General features: G+C 50.8%; 1 protein-coding gene across 1 annotated transcript in view; it reads right to left on the reverse strand.

The window, feature by feature from the left end:
* The window catches only part of Tspan18 (tetraspanin 18), a 132,827-nt gene that overhangs the window by 21,378 nt on the left and 92,109 nt on the right, over window positions 1-19,340 (reverse strand). The gene's annotated exons all lie outside the window — the stretch shown is intronic.

The raw sequence follows: 19,340 nt of genomic DNA on the forward strand, positions 1-19,340 counted from the left end.
CTTACCCATCCATCTACCCATCTACACATCCACCCATCCGTCCATCCATCTGTCCATCTGTCAGTCCATCCATCCGTCCGTCCATCCATCATCCATCCATCCATCCATCCATCCATCCATCCATCCATCCATCCATCCATCCATCCATCCATCCACTTGCTTACCATCCTACCTGGCCTGTCTGGTGAAGATACCCAGAAACTGGCCCTGGTTGGAGGGAAAGGTCTATATACTCTGCTTTGGCAGGACTCAGCTAAAAAAGGAAAAAAAAACACAAAAAACAAAAACAAAAACAAAAACAAAACAAAAAAAAAAACTCCAGGAAGGACAGAGGGAGGGCTTCCAGGTCTGACAAGTTCAAAAGCTTTAGATAGAACTTCACCAGGGATAGAAAACTGACTTGTCACAGCTCTGGGGTCATTCTGGGAGGTGTGGTTCTGTGGTTAATCCATCCTTGCCCATGGGGTTTAGGGGAACAGGGATGGATCATGGTTTCCCAAGCTCTCCTCTTTCCCAGCCTAATCCCAGCCCTGGTCCAGTTCTGTCACACATGTCTACCACCCCAGGCCATGATCCTAACTGAATCCTGTGCTATTTCCTCTGAATACAGCTGCTAGGGTAGGGAATGAAGGTTACACGGGAGCCAGCCCAGTGTCCAGGAGGAGCAGGTAGCTAGCAGTTACCTCCTCACCAAGGAGTCTCCACTTCGAGTATGCTGTCTGGTGGCACACAGGCCATCTTTGAGGTCTCCCCCACCCCTGTTGTCCCCATACCCTTTTCCCTCTGTCTGGACAGCCTGTCCCACAATCTAACTCTCACCTGCCTAGAAAATGTAGCTCCATTCACTTCAGAGCCTGGGACAGCCCCTGCCTTACCAGGTCCTTTGAGACCGTGGGAAAGTCACTCTGAGAACTGCAATGAAACCAAAGGTGGCGGAAAGAATCCATAGTGGCAGAGGTGAGCCGTGGAGGGCTGAGGGACTGTGGTCCTCAGGGTCATTACACACCAGGAGTAAATGATGTCTGACCTGAACCCCTGGTTATGAGTGGAGGAGGGTGTGGGGAGGACCATGGATGCATGGTCGGCCTCAGTACAAATGGCTACGTGGCCATATTCAGGTTAATTGTTCCAACGCTGTGCCAATGAATAGGAATCATAAAAGAAAGCATTTCCCAAGTATCTGACTCTGCCCAGCCTTCTCTTCTTCTTCTCTTTTATTAAGTATTTACCGAGGAGGTGGGCAACAGGACCCCCTTAGAGCTGAGGAAACAGAGATGACATCAGGGTTGCCTGAGTTTGCCTACCTGCTTAGTAAGGTATTTCTGATACAGATACTGTGTGTAATTTAACTGAAAATCAGAGCTCCTGGAAGGACAAGGGCCATGGGACAGAGGCAGAGGCAGCCCCTGAGACAGGAAGGGCCATACCTTGTTCTCCAACATCTCTGACCTGAGCTAAGCAGCTGAGCACAGAGCCTGAGAAAGCTGCTCTGCTCGAATCCTCCCTGAACCAGCTGGAGACTGTAGGGGCGGGACCTGGTCCTGCCGTCCCCTGACAGATGGGAGCCTCTAGGACCTGAGAGGGCAGGATCGGGCTGAGGTTAGACAGCGCCCTGGGGCTTTCCTCGGCAGGCTCCCGCCTGGGCCGGATAGCTTTATTAATCTTGCCCCTCTCACGGCCCCAGATGGCAGCTCAGCCCATCTGCAGGGATGTGGGGCTAGGAGGGGTGCTCTGAGTCAGAAGAATAGCTGGGTTCATAAATCACTCCTCCTGCCTTCAGTGCCCCCGGAGCAGGATGGAGGGCCATCCGAGGACTCACATCCCTAACTCGCATACACCGGGGCCAGCAGAGGGTGCTGTGGTCCTGGGTGGAGCCGCTGCTGGGTCCCAGTGCAACTAGTGTTTGGAGTCTACTCCAACAAGCTGAGAATGGTTGTATCTCCTGTGTCCTCTCCTCTGGAGGAGCCTGTACCTCTCCCCAGGAACGTGAGCACGCTCAATTCCAACTCCCGACCCCCTACCCAGGGTCATTGCCGGGATGGAAGAGGATGATTAGCTGCAATCATTTACACACCCAGTGGATTAATTTCCTTGTCATTCTTCTCTCAGTATCTACAGAAACGACCCTGGGTTTGGTGCAGCGGAGGCCCGCGTCTGTGTTCTCCCTCAGCTGCCACCACCACTCCAGTGAAGACCAATAATCCAGTCCCCAGAGAGCAGTATTAACAGCCACATCCTCAGAGCGCCTGGGCATGCCAGGCAGGACTCAGAATAAAATGCCTGAGCCCAGTGTTGTCTGGAGGGGCCCTGGAGGTCTGGGGGTGGGGGAGGGGGGCTGACTTTTTTAAAAATGTGAACTGTAAGCTCACTTGATCCCCTAAAAGGCTCAGCAAAAGTTCATGGTTTTATCACTGTGGTAGACAGGATGAAGCCACAAGGCGGCAAGTGGCTAGAAAGTCCCAGAAATGGGAAACCGTGACCGAGATGGGCACGTAAACCCACACTAGCATGTAAGGCACTTGTGAGCACAGCACCGGCTAGGACCATTGAGTTCTGGCTAGGGGGTGGGGAGGGCTCTTTGGCTCACCGGCAGTGCCTCTGGGCATCTTCCCAAGACAGACACAGACGGGCCGGGCTCGTAAACAAGCAATTGGCTTGAAATCCTGGGGAGTCTGCCCATGGCACAGGGCAGTGAAGGGGGGCGGGGTTGAGAGCCTAATTAGGCTCCAGAGGGGCAGTGCCTGAGGGGAGGGCCACTGTAGTGAAACTGAATTCAAAAGACAGCCTTCCCTGCTGGGTGCTCACTGAGCCTTGAATACCCTGGGCTGCAGGGCAAGGCAGCATCTGGGAGGCCCCATTTCAACATTGTGAGCCTAGCCAGTTTTAGGGCTCCAGCTCTGCCAAGAGACCCCTGTTGCATTCAGACACTTCCCAGGGCTCCTCCCACCAGAGAATGCTCAAAGACAGCAACGTGGTGGGTGGGGACTGTTTCTAACTCCTCATTTCACAAGCCACACACATGTCCAGAACCACAAGCTCCAGCAACTGTGCTGCCGACCCTGTACCCCGTGTCCTCCTCAGAATGTTCTTTGCCTTGGGCTGACTAGCAAAAGCACTTGGCGCCCTGACTTCGCTGGGTTGTCTACACCAGGAGGGGACATTCCTGTGTCTCAGACCCAACACACTACAGGCTGGAGGAGCTGCTGAGACAAAAGTTCTTTTCCCCAGATCAAGCCCTCCAGGGACAGCCAGCCTGCTGTACTCCCTCTAACTCCGAGTGCTGGGTGCATTTCAGCTGCAGAAGCCCTGGTCTCAGGCCTTGCTCAGCAGGCCCTCGGCCTCATGGAGGCTTCCGCCCACCCTCATCTGCTCTTCCTTTCTGTCTTTCATCTCAGAGCCTGAGTTGGAAGACACCCTTTGAAAGGCTTAGTGATCCATCCCAAAATACTCAGTGCTGTTGCTGGGGCAACCTGGCCTATCACACAGCCATGATTGAAAGGGTGAATGGGTTCACGGGTATTAAGGGGGCCTGGGAACTGGGAGGGCAGGGGCACAGGTCTGATTGGGAGAGAGGGGGCATAGGAGACCCCAGGAATTCCTGATGGAGCTGTCTCCCAGCCCCCACAGGAAATGGATCTTGATCACCATTGCCCTGATGTGTCTGACAGGCTCAAACAGGTGACACAGGGAAGTCAGGCAGAGGGAGAGACAAGGAATGTGCTAGCCGAGAAACCATGGTGGGGTGGGCTAAGGGGTTGCCCTGAAGGAATTTCCCTATTTGCAGGTGGGAAACGGAAACTGCATTTCCCTGGATGTGTCTCACACGAGTCTCACCATTACCCCACAAATCAGGTCACTATCATCCCTTCCTGACAGCTGAGGAGCTGATCAGAGAGGTAAAGTAACCTGCCCAAAGTCACACAGCTGGCAAGCAGCAGGCTTGTGTTCTCTACCCCAGCCTGCCCTTCAGAAGCCATGTCAGGAAATGTGGTGCCAGCCAGCCAGCAGCAAACAGGAGACATGCTCACAGACCTTACAGGTCCCAGCTCCCTTTCAGAGATGAGGAAATTGAGGCATCAATTAGCACCATCTCTAATCAGTCAATAGATGTCAAAGACCCTCTGAGAGGACAGCCTCACTCTCATGCCTCTCCAGGTGCGGAAGTTCTTTCTGGTATCTAACCAAATTCACACCTGCTTTAGCTCAATCACAGCCTTGTACCACTCCTTTTGCCTGACACCCTCTGAGCCCCTCATTTTGTGCTCTCACTTGATTCTTACAACACGCAGACAGGGAGAGGTGATTGTTTTATGGGGAGAGGGGACCAGAGAGGTTAAGTGGCACGACTACACCCAGACCTGCTTGCTTTAGCCAGGCACTTGGCCTTCTGTTTTCCTGCCACTATGATGCCGTAGTTCCTTCAGTCCCCTGGACACATCAGTGTCACTGCCTGCCTCTCTCTGTATTGAATTTCACCTCCTCTTATCTGAACTGCCGGGAGAGTCAGATTCTAGGGCTGATGATGAATCTCTCCAGAGGCAGCAGGTGCCTTCCTGGTGCCGAGACAGCATTTCTGGGCCTCCCCTACCTCAAACCAGGTCCTCAGACCCACAGCTGGCTTCCCATAACCCAGACTAGGAACCTCCTTAGTAGCAGAAGCAGAACTCAGACCGGAGAGGGCTCCCTGGATAATATTGCTGATGACGGGGCTTCCAGTGCAGCTACATCCGTTCTCGAACGACCATGGTGCCTGCCACCCGGTCATGCAAGCCTAATACCCGAGCTAGCTCCCTGGAAACTACGTCAAGGTAGAGGGAAGTGACTCTACAACATTGCTGTCTAACTCCATGTGACAGCTATGGCATGTACAACCCCAGCACATAATGACAATGATGATGGTGATGATGGTGGTGATGGTGGTGGTGGTGGTGATGATGATGATGATATAAGTTTAAAAATTAAAAACATCAGTTCAGCTATTCCCAGGAGTCATCAAGAAAGATGTGTGGGACAGATGGGCGGGGGAGGGTGGGAAGGAGACAGACAGGGGCTGGTCACTATTCCCACACCACTCAGAGATGGGGGAAGATGCTGGCTCTCCCAGGCAGAGCTCTAGCTGGGTCTCCTACTTCATCCTGGCTTTTATCCAACACACTGAAGACCAGAGACAGTCCAGACTTCTGAGTTAGTCAGGACTTGGATTATTTGAATACCCCTAACCCCAAATCCATGAGTATCACATGAGCTCTCCGGGAGCTTCATGCTTCAGATTTTCTGATGTGGAAATATGTCCCAGAGACAGTGGCTGCCACCACCACCACCATTTCCTTAGGTTCTTGATCTGTGTATCTGGAGAACTGACAGAGGTCCCTATCTGACTCCACCTCATACAGTCAGGAGGAGCTAAGGGAATGGACAGGATGTACTTGAAGGGGACAAGTGAGGCGGGGCCAAAGCTTGTGACATGATGACTTCCACTGGCGAGACACACTTGAGGCTCTGCTGCTGTCTGGTTTGGGCCATAGCCTAACAGCCCTGCCAGAAAATGCCATCACGGAGAGCTGGAGTAGAGAGGTGGGCCTGGCTCTATGATAGTCTAGCCTCAGAGAAAGACTGAGCAGGAGTTGGGGCTCTACCAGTGGTCTCCCCATTTTAAGAAACAACAAGAGACTCAGCTTGGACAAAAGGGTTAGACATGAGTGTTGGAAAGGGGACTGAGTAATAATGGTAGTATCAACGGTGAGAGGAGGAGACACGTGTGCTTACTGAAGGCACAATGTCAACATTGCGTCTAGTAGCTCATTTAATTCCCATGACAATCCATGAAGTGGATATAATTATTATGTTTCTTTTACAGATCACAGAGGTGAAGTGCTATGCTCTGTGTAGCACAGCTCTTAGGTCATCATTTGTACCCTTGAAGTTTGGTTCTGTCTGGCATCTAGCTGGAGCAGTGTTTGTGGTATATCAAAGCTGGCAGGGAAAGACAGATGTCCAAAATTAGAAAGCCCATGCAAATGGTGTGGTGGCAATCTGGAGACCCAGGGTCTTGCCACACTCTGTAAGGGAAGAGAGCCTTAACTGGAGAATTGTCTCATTTGCTAATGGATGTGGAAAGAGCCAGCCTACTATGGGCAGTATCATTCCCCAGGCTGGGCTGTGAACTTCATAAGAGTGAAGAAAGCCAGATGAATGGAAGTAATCAGGCAGCATTGATTGGTGCATTGGTTTGCTTGCTCTTGGCTGTGGATGTGGTGTGGTCAGCTGTCTCGAGCTCTTCACCTCTGTGAGTTTTCTGCAATGCTGGATGGTACCCTGGAATTGTAAGCTAAACAAAGCCTGTCTTCTGTAAGGTGCTTTTGGTTGGATTGTTTTATTATAGCAACCTAAACGAGGCCAGAATAAAGATCAAGTGGACAGCCCAGTAGGATCTTCTTCCTGGCTTGTCACCTTGTATGACCTTAGCTGTTCTGAGCCTGGGTGTGCCTGCAGTCCCACAGATCATGGGAACATTCAGTGTCCACACAGGAGGAAGCAGGGAAGTCCTCCAGAAGAGAGCTGTTGAGCCCACTCTTTAAGAAGAACATTAGTCCTTGTCCCTCGGGCACAGCCTCAGGTCTCAGTTCCCCAAGGGCATTCTTCAGAGCCAGCAGACCTTAGAATGGTCCTTCTGGAAATGGACATGTGATCTACACAGGCAGGGAACAGACCTCGTCCCTTAAAATGAAAGGCCAGTCCAAACCCTGGTCCTACTTAGCAGGGTCAGGTTTTAAGAGTTAGTCCTACTAGAGCACAAAGAAGTCAATCTGTTGTGAATGTTCAATCTGGCTACTGCCCACCCCACACACAGGGTCACATGGTGTGTGTGTGTGTGTGCGTGTGCGCGCGCGCGCGTGGGTGTGTGTGTGTGTGTGTGTGTGTGTGTGTGTGTGTGTGTTTTACACATGTCTTAGCTGGATAGGGAAGGTTACACACATGCTTACTGCTTGTACTCGACAGCAATAACCTTGGTCTCCAGGAGTGTGCCCCTTGTGATCCCCTGCCAGGTGCCGATGGAAAGCACCAGAAGCACCATGCCATGCTCCAGAAGAGTCAAAATAGGAACTTCCTCACAGTTCCCAAGGATGTAAAGATAAAGGGAAACCACAGTCAACTGTAGACTCAAGGCCAGCCAGCTGCCTGTGGGGCATTTGCCAGGTTCTATCCTCTTGACCTTGGGACCTTGGTGGGAGGCTCCATCTGACTTTTATCTCTGAGTACCTGTTGGCCTTCTTTCTCCTTTCTAAATAAACATGTGTGTGCATGCAAGTGCACACATGTATACACACACACACAGAGAGAGAGAGAGAGAGAGAGAGAGAGAGAGAGAGAGAGAGAGAGAGAGAGAAAGAGAGAACCAACCTCATCGTGGCCAGATGGATGACCTCTTACCAGTTCAGCTGGACCATATCTCTTACTGAAGCCTTGTGTGGGGCCTGGACAATCAGTCCTTTAGCCTTGCCCTGGGGCTGTGATCCCCAGAAGAAGGTAGCTGCCTTTCCTTTAGAGGCTCTGCATGTGGGAATCACTCAGGAGACCGGGGAGCCTCCCCATTAGGGGAGGAAAGATATGAAGGATGTCGGTCATTAGGGGACAGGAGGACCTTACAGGATCTGAATGCCTGTGGTGTTCCCAGGGACCACAGGGTCATGGCTGCACTTCTGCTGGATGCCAGGGTGTAAGGAGCAGGTTTCAAAGTTGGCCATCTCAAAAGGCACCGGCCCTGCCTGTGGGTGCTATGTGAACTTGGGCAAGTCATCTCCTGTCTGAGCTCCAGAGACCGCGGGAGCAGCTGATGAGGGATGAGTGCATTTGCGACCTGCAGCCGGCCTGCCCAGACTCCTTGGCTCCTATAGACTGTTCTAAGATTCTCTCTGCTGTGCAATATGCATGTGTTTGCTTGGCCTTATCACAGAACCCAAGGACCCCTCCTTTCCAGATCCATTCCCACTACAGGTCCTGCCTCTTCAGGAAAGCTGGGACTTCATTGTTGACCAATACCGAATTCCCGCCTTGAATATGATCTCTGCTGCAGAGGGAGGGCTCTGTGGAGGCTGGGAAAAGGAGAGAAGAGAGAAGGGAAGGGAAGGAATCTCCATGTGGCTGTGGCTAAATCCCCCTGGGAAGCACAGGACCAGCGGCACAAATCGTGTAGCCCAATAACAAGCAGTGGTCCCAGTTCAGACATGGTACATTCCTGTAGTCCCAGGACTTGGAAGAACAAGGGAGGAAGAGTGTGAGTCTACATAGTCGGAGTCTAAGGCAGCTGGGAAATATAGCAAAACTCATCTCCTTTACACTATTGAGAGATCAGAGGATCAGAGAGGTAGACAGGCTTTTCTAACATCACACAGCATAGAAACAGCTGAGTGCTGACACAATGACACTGAATCTTACAGACAGTCCCTCAGCGCCTGCATCCCACATTTCTGCAACTCCGAGGACTCTGTGCAGACATAAGAATGAGAGTATAGAGTTGCCTCAAATCTCCTCTTACCCATCCACAATTGTTTAACGTTGAAGTCCTATCTGGAAAGCACCGGGATGCTGTGGGAAGCCTAGTGCTGATGTTAAGACCCTGGGTGCTGGGAGAAGCTCCCCAGCCCTGTGGGGACCCACCAAGCCCCTGTTGTAAAGCACACCCTACAAGCCTCCTCAGCAGCTTGCATTGCTCAGCTGAGGTCCTGTTCCTCCTCCCTGTTTCCCTCCCTCAGGATGATCAAAGACCCTAGGAGACAGAAGGGACACAGGGACAGAAGGGACCTGTGATAGAAGTTCAAGATGTTCAGGCTGCTCTGACTGCTTCCCTTGTGTGAGGAGATGGTGAGACTGGGTCCCACAGGGAACATGGCTATGGAGGTGGGAAAGCCAGGGGTGGCATGAGACAGAGGAGAGTGCCCCGAGGCCCCACAGCCCATGGCCTGTGGCTCTGTCCCAAGAAGGATGGGAGGACCATTCACTGTGTGCCAGCATCAGTGCCGCTGCTGGCTCTGTCACCCCTCTTGTATGGCACACCCCACTCTAGCCAGTGGCTGTTAGGGGTCTCAAATCTTGAAGACCTGTAAAGTCCTGTTATGATCTCACTGTAACTTCAATGTCACCAAGTCCCCTGCCAGACAACACAGTCCACAGCAACTTGTCTTTAGAAACCATAGTTAAGCCATTTTGGAGTCCCTGCCCCAGCTGCTTGGCCATACAGCCCCTTCTCCAGAGCATGGGGCACTGATCAGGCTCACCCCACAAACATGTACTCAGAACCCCTCCTCTAGGGACCAAGTCCCCCCTCTGCTCCTGCACTGCTCATCCACCCAGTGTCTCCCCTTCCCATAGCCCTGAGCCAGGAACCTTGTCTGTCCACAGGGCCAGCTGTGCTTCTGAGAGACACCTCTCTGCTTTCTCTTTTCTGCCTGGGATCTTGAGAAATCTTACACCAGATGCCTTTCTTACTTAGATTAGAAACTATGCCCAGTATTAGCTGACTCCTGGGGACTTCAATTCTATTCTTTATATTACATTTATTCTAGATTCTGAAACAAAGATCATATATACATCATGAAATTAAACCACTGTCCGAGTGGCACTAACTTCCATGGGCTGAGGTTATGGCTGGTCCTAGAATACAGATGGCCATTTGTTGACCCGGAGAACTCCTGCTGACTCTGCAAGGCCCACTATCATGTCTCTTCTCCTGCGAGGCCTTCCCTGATTTCTCCAGTACAGGCAGAGACCCCCTTCTGCTCAGTTCTTGTCCACATTTTAAAGACAGGAAGCTGAGGGTGGGCATCCAAGACCCCAGGCAACACAGCAAAGTCATAGGTGGCAAAGGTGGCCCATGTGGGTGCCTCTGACAGCACAGTGACTGGAGAGGCTGGGGCCTTGCAGCCTGGTTCTCTCCAGTCCTCACCCTCCATCTTGCCTTCCCATGGTTTGTGTCTCTAGAGACAAACATGGACATTCTTTTGTGTCCCTCATAAGAATGAGCCAGAGTAGTCTCCCTGCTTTCACGGGGGACGTCAATCACTGTGACGCCCCCAGATAACAGAGTGGCTCATGGTCTCACCAGGTGGGGACAGAAAGCATGGGTTCTGTCCTTCCCCTTGGCTACTTTAGACTGGGTGTGAGCAGTCAGGCAGGGTCCTTCAAGAGTGTTGGTGCCACTGAGGGCCTGCCATGGGGGCACACTGGGTCTGGCCTCAACTTCTCTCCCAGTGGCTGGCTTGTCAAGGTCTTCCCTGCCCTGGCTTTATTTTCCTGGCTGTAATGCATCGCACTGCAGAACCTTGCCATGGGGCACCAGCTACCCAGCACCAGCATGGAAGCACGCGTTCCTCAAGAACAGGCAGGAGCAGGTGTTACAGTGCCTACTGCACAGAAGGGAAGCAAAGACTCAGCCTCAAGGGCCGGTGATACCTGAGCCCAGGTCTGCTAGCGAGACATACCTGGCTGTCCTAAAGCATGGGTAAGATCCCTGTATAAGTCCAGGATTCAGCAGCCCTTAGCAGGCTAAGTGAATGCCAAGCCAGGGACTGGGGAGCAGGGAGATTCCTGGGGGCCCTTGGCAGCCCTCATCTAGATACCCAGGTCCAGCCTTTCTTCTGGTAAGAGAAGGTTGTTTGAAGGTTAGTTGATCCAGACCTGGAGCCACTGAGAGGACCGTAGAACTCTGTGCTAGGCCCATCTGCAGACTGGGAGCCCTGCTTGAGGATACAGCTCTGGGAGCTTGGTGGGCAAGTTTAGGGTCTGGCGCTAGAGAGACATGCATGAGTGGGACTCTGGGCGGAGCTGGGTAGACCCAGGAGCAGAATGTGAGCTGAACACAAGAATGGGATATGGAGCTTCTCCTGTGTGCTGCTGCATCCTAGGCCTTGAAGACAGAGCAATGGGGAAGCTACTGGACTCCCAGGTTTGACACCCCACCTCCTGCATCTTCTGGTGATTGTAGGCAGCAGCATCAGGTCTTCCTGAGCCCAGAGGATCCTGACCTTCTGGGAGTTTCCAGAGAAAAAGTCACATAGAGGGAAGAGCTAGACTCAGCAGGTCTCCTATGACTGAGGACTGGGTACCTTCCTGGGAATCATGAAGTTGGCTGGAACCAACTCCAGTCTCCCCAGTCTTCACCTAACCCACAGCTGACAGGGACCGCTGCCCTTACCAGAACTAAAGCAACAATGTACCCACACTGAGATACCAAGCAGACATTACTTCTCTAGCTACTCCCACCTCAGCAGCTTCAGTGCCTCAGATGTTTCTAGAAGGAGACCTGGGAAGGCTTGCGGCCAATGTTAAATTGTCATCTAGACAGACTTGACATTAGTTGGTGCTGTATGACCTAGGTCACCCGCCACCTTCTCTGTGCCTGTTTGCTTGCCTATGCTCTGGGGTCAGTGCACACTATATTACATAATGAGGAGAAACCAGTACAAGGGACACAGAATAGCTCCTGGCCGAGGGGATCGCTATTAAACTCTTCCCTGACAGACAGGAGAAACGTGTCACTCAGAGACAAAGGCTCTCAGAGAGGCCCAGGGATAAAGTAATGACACTGTTGTGTGACCCACACTGTGGTAGCTCACCCTTGCCACAGCCGAGCAAGCTGAGGCTGGAAATGTGTAGGAGTTAGCCAGGGGGCAAGACATGTATGCCCAGGTTGTACACGGGGCTCCCAGAGACAGCAATGGGTAATACCATTCCTGTGCTGCAGATGGGGGCTAGGGCTGGCACAAGGAGATCCTTTAGTTGGCTTAGTATTGTGTGACTGGGTAGACTCAGCAATGCCAATCTGGGACAGCCCAGCTCAGAGGAGGTCAGAGATACCAAGCTGTCTGCTGCCATGATTCCTTGCAGTGATGGTGCTGGTGATGAAGGTGATGGTGGTGGTGGTGGTGGTGATGATGATGACAATGGACTATTTTTCTGAACCTGTAAGTCCTTCTGAAAATTGTCTTGGTCATGTTGTTATCACAGCAATAGGAAAACAACTAATAGAGGGGGCTTCTAGGGCCCTCTGTATGACCTATTATCTTCCAGAGCCTTGGAACACACACTTTCAGCCCCATTACTCCTATTAGGTTTTGTATTCCTAGCCAAAGGCTTACCTACTATAGTGGTTTGAATGAGAATGATCCCCAAAGGCTCACAGATTTGAATACTTGGTTCCTAATTAGTGGAACTGTTTGTGAAGGATTAAGAGGTGTGGTCTTGTGAAAGGCAAACTTTGAAACTTCAGAATTTTCCCACTGCTGTCCCCAGCGCAGTGTCTAGGTGTGAGCCCTCAGTGTTTTCTGCTGCTGAGTGTTTGCACTGCCATTGTGGACTCTAACCAGAAGCCTAATTAAACTGTTTTTTTTTTTACACATTGTCTTGATCATGGTATTTACCACAGCAACAGGAAAGTCATCAGGTCACCCACCCTGAATTTATATACTCCTCTTTCCCCAGGCACACCCAACAGGGGATGCAGGACCCTGGGGCTGCCTTGACATCCTGCCGTTGTCTTGTGTCCCCTGACTATAGTGTCTATCAGAGATCTAGCAGAGACTGTTAGAGATCTATGGGCCACTGAAGTGTGGCAAGAGCTCCTGGCTGCTGCTGCTGCTGCTGCTGCTGCTGCTGCTACTACTACTACTACTACTACTACTACTACTACTACTACTACTACTACTACTACTACTACTTCTTCCTCTTCTTCCTCTTCTTCCTCTTCCTCATCTTCTTCCTCTATCCTATTTCTCCTCATCCTCTTCCTCCACATCCTCCTCTTCTTCCTCATTCTCTTTCTTCTCTTCCTCCTCTCCTTCCTCCTTCTCTTGCTTCTCCTCCTCTTCTCCTCTTCCTTCTCCTCCTCTTTCTCCTCCTCCTCTCTTCCTCCTCCTCTTTCTCCTCCTCCTTTCTCCTCCTCCTCCTTCTCCTCTTCCTCCTCCTCCTCTTCCTCCTCTTCTCCTCCTTCTCCTTCTCCTCCTCTTTCTCCTCCTCCTTCTCCTTCTCTTCTCCTTCTCCCTCTTCCTCTTCCTCCTTTTCCTCTTCCTCTTCTTATCTATCTATCTATCTATCTATCTATCTATCTATCTATCTATCTATCTATCTATCTATCTAATGTATGAGTGCTCTGCCATGCCAGAAGAGGGCATCAGATCCCATTACAGATGGTTGTGAGCCACCATGAGGTTGCTGGGAATTGAACTCAGGACCTCAGGAAGAGCAGTCGGTGATCTTAAACAGTGAATCATTTTACCAGCCTGCTCCTGGGTTCTTTAGGCACTGCCAAAAAGACCTAGGAGCAACCTGAATCCACACATGAGGCTCTGAGGTCTCTAGGCCACGTGGAGCCTCACACTGCTACAGGACTGCAGAGTCATCAGCCTGTCATCATTCAAGGACCTCAACCATGGACTTTCCCACCTTTGCTCCCTATCCAAGCCCACCTCCCATCTTGTTTGATTTCAAATGAAGCACTTCCTCCAGGAAGCTTCCTCACAGCTCTGTTTCATCTACAAGGTGGAGGGTGGGTGACTTCACTGCTTTGTTAATGTTTCTCTTCCCTTTCTTTTAACCTGCACAATGAAGACACAAAAAGTGTGCTTCTCACCAGACTACTGTGGGGCTGAAGGCACAGAACATAACATGTAACATGTCTGCTGTTGTTAGATAATGTGTGTTTATTAGGTTGTCCCAGAGTCAACTGCAGCCAGGGTAGGAAAGGACTGCCTGCTCAATGTCCCTGTGTCCATTGACACAGCAGGTTTCTGATTATAGGCGAGGGTGACATTTACCAAGACCACTTCAGATAAGAAGGTGTCAGTGCCAGGATGCCTGTGAGAGGCAGGGATGTGACTTTCTAAACAGTTTGACCTCAGCTTTCTTGGTTGGAAGTGAGCTAGCCATCGCTAGGGTATGTAAACAGACTCGGTGGCCACCCCTCAGGGAGTCAAAGATCACTGGATATCTTTCCAGTCAGACGTCCTTCAGAGGGATAAATCCTCCCAGACCTTCCTCTAGAGAGTTACACATTCCGGGTCAAGAAAGGGAAAGGTCTGAAGCCACCCAAGGGAGGGGACTGGAGGGTAGGACCTGAGTGGAACCTTCTAGCTGGAGTCACAGCTTGGTGAAATGACATTTGAACACACCCAGTCCCCAGGTCAGGGCCAGAACTGCCTTTAATGGGCTCTGAGCCCACTCACCTTAGCCTAAATTGGCTTTGGTTGTGGCTGCATGTGAAAGAGAGACTGCGTAACCCTTCTTGCTGCCACCGCCATAAAGCAGGGCCTGCTGGGTACTCCACTTGGCTGACCTTTAATCACTGCTTACTCCTGACCTTTGGGAGCTCTGCTGTCCCTCTGTTCTGCTAATCCCCTAGAGGCCCGGCTTGGGCCACCCTTTATGATGTCCTTCCTCCCTGCTATGGCTGGGATCCCCACAGGATGTGCTCTTGATGCCCCAAGAACAGCCTGGTCTTTCAGGGTACCTCCACCAGTCCATTCCCTTCCAAGAGCTGGACTCAAGAGCCCAGAGAAGGAGGTTGGCATCTTAAGAAAGGGGCTGCACTAGGGGCTTCCTCTGCCAGCTCCCCTTTACCTGTGTTATTATTTAGTGTAAAATGTCCCCACAGGCTAATGTGTTTGAATACTTGGTCCTCAGTGAGAGGAGTTGTTTGTGGAGGGGCAGGCCTTGAGGTTTCTAAGCCCAGATGAGTCTAACCTGTGGCCTGAGGTTCACACGCAAGGACATTGTAGATGACAAGGCTTTGTCACAGTATCTAAAGATTGGATAGCTTGCCCCCTTCCAGCCTGAGCCCTGAACTTCCTGGTCCATTGAGACAGAGTATGCTGAGCTGCTGCCACTAATAAAGTCCTGGCTGCCATACCTTCCCATCATGATGGATTGCATCCCCCAAACCCAGAGACAAGACACATCCTTCCTCCCTGAGGTAGCAGTCAAGAGAAGAGTAACTACCACCAAACATGCTGAGGTCAGCAGGCCCAGGCTAGTTGGACTCATCTGGTCTCCACCAATCCCTCTTGGGGAAGCTGTGCTCTGTTCTAGCACTTACAATGCCTCCATTGCAAGCTGTGGGTCCACAAGTGCAGTCAGCGTCTCTTTTGTCCTAAGTAGGTAAAGAGACACTGGGAACAATGTGGACCAAGATTTATTGCAGGGCCTGATGGTTATGGACAGCTCTGAGTCCTCAGACAAGGAGGAACAGTAGAAAGACACCAGGCTCCATTCATGAAAGAGCTTTCTAGCCATAGGACAGGGCTCCTCCTTTATGAAAGGCATCTGAGATCTGTCCTGTCTTCCTCCCCATCTACCTGCAGGCTCATCTTTGTTCCAAAGAAGCTGGCACTGGTTGGGGGCCTTGCAGTGAAAGCATCTGGATGGCAGAAATACCTTCACCCTTGATGGGCCCTCAGTGACTCACTCGTGATCACTGCCCCTGGCTTCCCACCACCTTTCCAAGGGCACAGATCAGCTGTCCTCCTCCATATAAACCTTACTATGGCTCCTTAGTATCCCTAGGAGAAAGCCTGGATGCCACATGGAGGTCTATCTCTTTCCTATCTCTCATTCCCTCCTCTTGTTTACCATTTAGGGATGAGCAGATGGCAGTGTCAGGGTATGTTCAAATGTGCTATGTGTCCCTTCAGCACCAACTGTCTTCTCTTAGCCTCAGTCTCTTTCCCAGAAAGGCAGTGGAAGACACTGAGTGTGGCAGCACAGACCCTCCACAGGTGGAGGAGAGGGGCCAGCAGCTGCCCTTCCAGGCTTCAGGAAGCAGGGCTGCACTAAGACCTAGATTATGTGACAGGAGAGAAAGGCCTAGCACGTGGCCACATCTGCCTACTTGGCTCTCCCAGCCTGGGCAGAATGTGGCTGGACTTAAGCTCTGCCCTCCCCAGGTCTCTGAGGCCTCAGGGCCTTGGATCATAGCCTGAAGGTGCAGGGGAACTGGGCTGCCCCACTCCCATGGGACAACCACTCTGCACTGACCTCTCTAAAAGCTTATGGCCTGGACAGCATGTCCCTGTGGCAGCCATTGGCTGACTGTCCCTCTGTGCTCCTATTCTTGTTCTTAACAAGAGACATCATGGAGACACATTGTAGTATAAGGAAACTCCATGTTGAAAGAGAACATTTCTGTGGAGTGGGCATGGAGGAGCTGCGAGGTGACACGGGGGTTTTTGTTTCTAAGGTTAAACTTTCTGAATGGTTTGAATTTGTTTTGTTTTATTTTGTTTCTGTATGTGTGATGTGTGTGAGGCAGCATGCAGGAACATGTGTGTATACATGTGGAAGCAGAAGTCAAGCTCAGAAGCCAGTCCTCAGGCACAGTTTACCTTTATTAGTCTCTCACTGGCCTGGGGCTTGCCAAGGAGACTGTGCTCGCTGACTACAGGGCCACAGGGATCCTCCTGTCTCCGCTTCACCAAGTGCTGGGATTATAAATATGTCCCTGTGCTTATTTACATAGGGTCTGAAAGTCAAATTCATTACCATGTCTTCACAGTGAGCATGCTACCCACTCAGTTATCAGCCCCACCCTCTTTGGTATTGTTGTTGTTTTTTGTTTGTTTGTTTGTTTGTTTTGTTTTTAGACAGGACCTCTCTATCATGTAGCTCTGGCTATCCTGGAAATCTCTATGTAGTCCAAGATTGCCTCAAACTCACAGAGATCTGCTTACCTCAGCCTCTTAAGTGCTGGGATTAAAGTTGTGTTCGAACAAGCCAAACTGCTCTTTGAAATATTAAAAACAAAACATGTATTACCCTGTTAATGACTTTTAAAAGAGATGCATTCATTCATTTGTGTGTGTGTGTGGGTATCCATGAGTGGTACATGTACCACACGGAGGCCAGAAGAGGGTGCCTGGCCCCCTAGAACTGGGGATGGTTGCAATCTACCCCGAGTGGAATCTGGAACCCAAGCCAGGTCGTCTGCGGGAGCAGCAAATGCTCTTAACCATTGAGGCATCCCTTTAACGTCTCCTTAAAATAATGCTCATAGAATATCTTAAAATCCAAAGCACTGAGGTGAATTCTATTGGGAAGGGGATTTTGTGCAACGGATAGTTTAAATGGGTCCATGAACACCCCTCCCAACATCCTTCCCGAGCCCCTATCCCACGTTCCACAGGCTATGAGGCGATTTGACACAGGGTTTAATTTAAAGCTTACCACAGCCCTCTATAGTTGGACACTATGAGAATTGGTTCAAGGTCTTCCTGCTTAGAGGCTGGGCCTAAATTCTCAGTTTTGACAGCCAACACCACAGGCTACCTCCTGCCATCGATGTAGAAACCAAGAAACTCAAAGCCTATTTGTTCTCTGTCCACTGCATTACTGGGAAATAAATGACATTCTCCAGGAGCAAAATCAAGTTGTCACAGGGACACAAAGCTGGGGACTAGAATCTCTACACACGGCTTGAAACTGGGGAAACGCCGATTGCAGAGAGCCATTGTAATCTGTCCATTGGTCCCACCCATCCACCAGCCACTGCACACACACCAGGCTCTGCACACTGCTGGAGTCAGAGAGGCAGAGGTGCCCGTAGTCCTTAGGAAGGGTCAAGGAGGATGCTGGCCAGGAAGGACCCTCTGCAGCTTCCATATTTGTGCTGTCTACAAATATCCCAACCTCTTCTAATTCAGGACCCAAGCATGGAGAATGAAGTGGTCAGGCCACCATTTCTGCCTATAAGCAGACACTACTGCCTCCGGGACACTTCCATATACAGAGAGCAGAGCTTGGTCTTGGCAGGTCAGCTTACATTTTGGGTCCAGAAATTTCACTCAGACTTCAGCCTAGGAAGGCAAGAAGGGGTTAATGAAGCCCCTTCAGTCTAGGAGCCGCTAGGGCAGTGGGATTTAGGTTTTAGATCAAGGTTTTAGTCTGCAGACCAATGAGTCATGTGAGCAGAGTGCATGGGACTCCCAGGTTCTAGGCATATGCTGAGGGCTGTGTAGCATCTCAGGAACCAACAAATGAATGGGATGGGGGAGAAGAAAGTTGTAATTAGGAGTGTGATTCCTGGCCCAACACCAGAGTACGGATGCTAGATGAACAACCTGGGCACCCAATCCTGCTTAAAATGCTCAAGTTGAAATCTAAAGGCTGACAAGATGTCTGACCAGATAAAGGGGACTGCCACCTGTCCTGGTTACTTTTTTGTTTCTGTGATAAAACACCTAGACTGCGGCAACTTATAGAAGGAGGAGGTTTTCTGAGCTCCTGTTTTCAGAGGGAGAAGAGTCCATGGCCATCACAGGGGAGGTGCAGCAGCTAAGAGCCCACATCTTAAGCTGCACGCAGGAACTGAGAACGGCAAGTGATTCCGAAACCTCAAAAACCTCCTCCACTGACAAACTTCTTCCAGAAAGACCACATTTCCTAGACGTCCCCGAACAGCTCCACGGACTAAGAACCAAGTGTTCAAATCCCAGAGCCTACGAAGGCCATTCTCATTCAAACCACTGCACTATGAAACGAAGGACCCAATTCAATTCCCAGGACCTACATGGTAGAGGACAATTATGAAGAATGTCATCTGACTTCTACATGTGTATTGGTTAGCACATGTGTACATACATATGTGTGTGCTCGCACACACACACATGCTCACACATACATACACCTGCATACACACACACAGACAATAACAAAGACTAAAATGCAAGTTGAAATCTAAATAATAAAGGCATTGGCATCCTCCCCAGTGCACACTCTGGGAAGCACACCAGATCAGCACGTAAGTTCTGAAAAAAAAGTGGATTATTATGTGAGCTTCCCAGCGCGGGGGGAGGCCCTTGGGAGTGGCAGAGGAACACTGAGAGAAGTGTGTGGATGGCTACTGGCTGGGGATAACTTAGTTAAAGCTGGGAGTGGGGGCTTGCTCTCACTTCACAGATGACAAACTGGAGGACAGGGAGGCTAGGTCATCACCTGCAAAAACTGGAATGAATGAATGAATGAATGAATGACAAACAAACACACACAAACTCATAAACATGGTCCCTGCAGTCTCAGCACATGGGAGCTATAGGCAAGAGGACAAGGGTTTGAGATCAACCTGGCTTACATCATGAGCTTTTACCTCAAAACCAAAACGAATTTAGCCAATATCTAACTCGGGTCTGCCAGGAGGCTTGCAGAAGTGCGCTCCTGGAGTGTAAGCATCACGAAGGTGGGGGCAGGAGGATGGTGATCTCGAGGCTGGCTTAGACTAGACGGTGAGATGAGAAACAAGCCAGAACAAGTCACAGAAATCCTGCAAGCAGTTAGGGAATGAAGTTAGTGACCTAGCTCCT

This window comes from Rattus rattus, chromosome 5 (assembly GCF_011064425.1).
Source record: "Rattus rattus isolate New Zealand chromosome 5, Rrattus_CSIRO_v1, whole genome shotgun sequence".
Classification (NCBI taxonomy): domain Eukaryota; kingdom Metazoa; phylum Chordata; class Mammalia; order Rodentia; family Muridae; genus Rattus; species Rattus rattus.